General features: G+C 80.1%; 1 non-coding gene across 1 annotated transcript; it reads right to left on the bottom strand.

Annotated features, from left to right (window-relative positions):
• Window positions 1-1,029: 1,029 nt before the first annotated feature.
• Window positions 1,030-1,182, bottom strand: LOC136995721 (5.8S ribosomal RNA). Its single transcript, XR_010887265.1, has one exon. It is a non-coding gene; the product is annotated as a 5.8S ribosomal RNA (ribosomal RNA).
• Window positions 1,183-2,500: the final 1,318 nt, after the last annotated feature.

Below are 2,500 nucleotides of genomic sequence, written 5' to 3'. Positions count from 1 at the left end.
GCCGGAGGGCGAGGTCCGCGCCTCCCCCGGGCCCGGCTCCCCGCCGCACGCTCGCTCCGCTCACGCAACTCGCGCAGCCCTCCGCCGCCTGGGGGCTTGCCTCTCCTCCTCCCGGCCGCTGCCTCCGCTCTCGCTCCGGGCACGGCACGGCGCGGCGCCCTGCCCTCCCCTTCGCGCCCTTCTCGCCGCCCGGCGGCGCGCACGCCCGCGCCGCCCCCCACCGCCACCCCGCCGCGCCGCACCCGCGCGCCGTCGCTGCCGGCCTCAACGCAACGCCGCGGCTGACGCCAGCCGGCGGGTGGAAGTGGCTCGGCACACGCGACGGACGCGGGCGCGCCGCGGGGAGGGCAGGGGGGGCGGCCCGGCGGCGCGCCGCACCGGCGGCGGTCGGGGCGCAGGGAAGCGCAAGGCAGCCGGCCGTCCCCACCCCGGAGGGGAACGGGGGACCAGCGCACCACCGGGAGAGTGGCGGAGGAGAAGCCCAGACGGCGGCCAGACTGGCGGTGGTGGCGGGCGGCGGCGACGAGGCGCGCCGGGCCACCGCAACCCACCCGACCTGGGGGGGGGGCCCCAGCGGGACGAACTCCGCGAAGCGGGCGCTCCGGGAGCGGGGGGTTTCCCCGAGTCTGCACTTAGGGGGACGAAGGCCCGGCCGCGCGGGGAAGAGGAGGCACCCTCTCCCCGGGGCACGGGCCTGCGAGGCGCCCCAGCCGCGCCACCCCGCACGGCGCGCGCCGCGCAGCGGTGGCCACCGCGCTCGGAGGGCGAGGAGGGCGGGCACAGGCGCGGCAAGGCACGCCGGCCGCGGCCGCTGCGGGCGGCCCGGCGCCGGAGCCCGGCGGGCAGGAAGACCGGGGCCGCCGGTGCACGCACCGGGGTCCCGGCTCCGCCGCCGACTCTCCGCCGCCGAGGCCGCCGCGCACCGCCGCCGCCGGCGCCGCCGCGCCTCCCCCGCCCCCCCACGCGCCCCCCCCGAGGGGCGGCACCGCTGCGCCAACGCGACAGCGGGGGTGACGATTGACCGCCAAGCGACGCTCAGACAGGCGTAGCCCCGGGAGGAACCCGGGGCCGCAAGTGCGTTCGAAGTGTCGATGATCAATGTGTCCTGCAATTCACATTAATTCTCGCAGCTAGCTGCGTTCTTCATCGACGCACGAGCCGAGTGATCCACCGCTAAGAGTTGTCTCGGTTTCGGTCCCCGCCGCGCGCGCGGGGGGACCGGGCAGCCTTCGGCAGCCCCTGAGGGCCCCCCCTCCGCTCCGCCTCCCTCCTCACGCCGACGCCGGCTGCTGAGCGAGGGACGGCCGAGAGCCAGAGAGAGGGGCTCGCCCCGCTGACCGTACGAGCACAGAGTGGGGGGGGAAAAAGGGAAAAGGAAAACCCGAACGAGAAGGGCGGGGAGCCCTCGCTCCCGACCTGGGACAACCCTTTGCTCGCTTCGAGTCCGGCCCAGGCGCCCAGGCTCGGCCCGGCCCGGCGGGGAGCAGCGCGCCGGCCGCGCCGCCTGCCTCGGGGACGCTGGGGGAGGGGGCGGCTCCCCGCGGACCCCCAGCGTCGGAGCCCGGCCGCCACCGGCAGCGGCACCGGCCGCTGCCCGCGCGCCCGCGGCCCACCGGCCCCGCGCTCCCCAGCTCCTCGCTCGCCTCGCCGGCCTCCGGCTCCGCCGTGGCCCCGAGGCGGCGCCCACGCCCGCGCGCGCGCACACACAGCCTCCCGGACGACACCACGCGCTCTCCCGTCCCTTCCGCGGACAGACGCCCGGCGGCGGGCGGGCGGGCAAGGCGGGACGGACGGGGACGGCGCCCGCTCTCCCCGTCTCCACGCGGAGAACGGGGGGGGCCGCCCCCGCCGCCCGCCTGCCGCCCGCCCGCCGCCCGGCGAAGCCGGGTTGGGCAGAGCGAGGCAGGCGCGCCGGATGGCGGAGTGCCGGCGGGTAGGGCGCCGCCGCCAGCGGCCACGGCGGCAGACCGAGAGCCCCGGCCAGGGAGGAGAGCGGATCGCGCCGAGGCGCGGCGTCCGCACCACCCGCGGTGGGTGGGGGCTCACCGTCCCGGCGAGAGCACGCGCTCGCGCCGGGGTCACGCGTTCGAGGCAGGCCGGCGCCAGCCGACCGCGCGGCGTCCCTCCGCCGAGACCAGACCGCGGAGAGAGGGGGCAGGGTACCCCTCTCCGTCCCGGCTGCCCGCAGGGCGAGCGCGGGGCGCGCCGGCTGGCATGGGGGGGCACGGCGCCCGCGCGCGCCGGCCCCCCGGCCCTCCGGCAGCACACCCGGCTGCCCCCCGGGTCGCATCGGGCCGCCCGAGTCTTTAAACCCCCGCCCGGCTCTCCCGCCGAGAACCCTCGGGCCCGGAGCCCGGGGCCCATGGCCATCCCTACCCGGGGCGGCTACCGGCGGCCGCGGTGGCCGGAGGCCCTCCGCTCCTCCCGCCACCCCGCCCCCCCCCTCGCCCGGCCCGCTCGCAGCACGGTCCCCGCGGCACGGCGCGGGGCGGCTGGAGCG

Source organism: Apteryx mantelli, unplaced genomic scaffold, assembly GCF_036417845.1.
Source record: "Apteryx mantelli isolate bAptMan1 unplaced genomic scaffold, bAptMan1.hap1 HAP1_SCAFFOLD_144, whole genome shotgun sequence".
Lineage (NCBI taxonomy): Eukaryota > Metazoa > Chordata > Aves > Apterygiformes > Apterygidae > Apteryx > Apteryx mantelli.
This window is presented reverse-complemented; position numbering and strand designations above follow the sequence as displayed.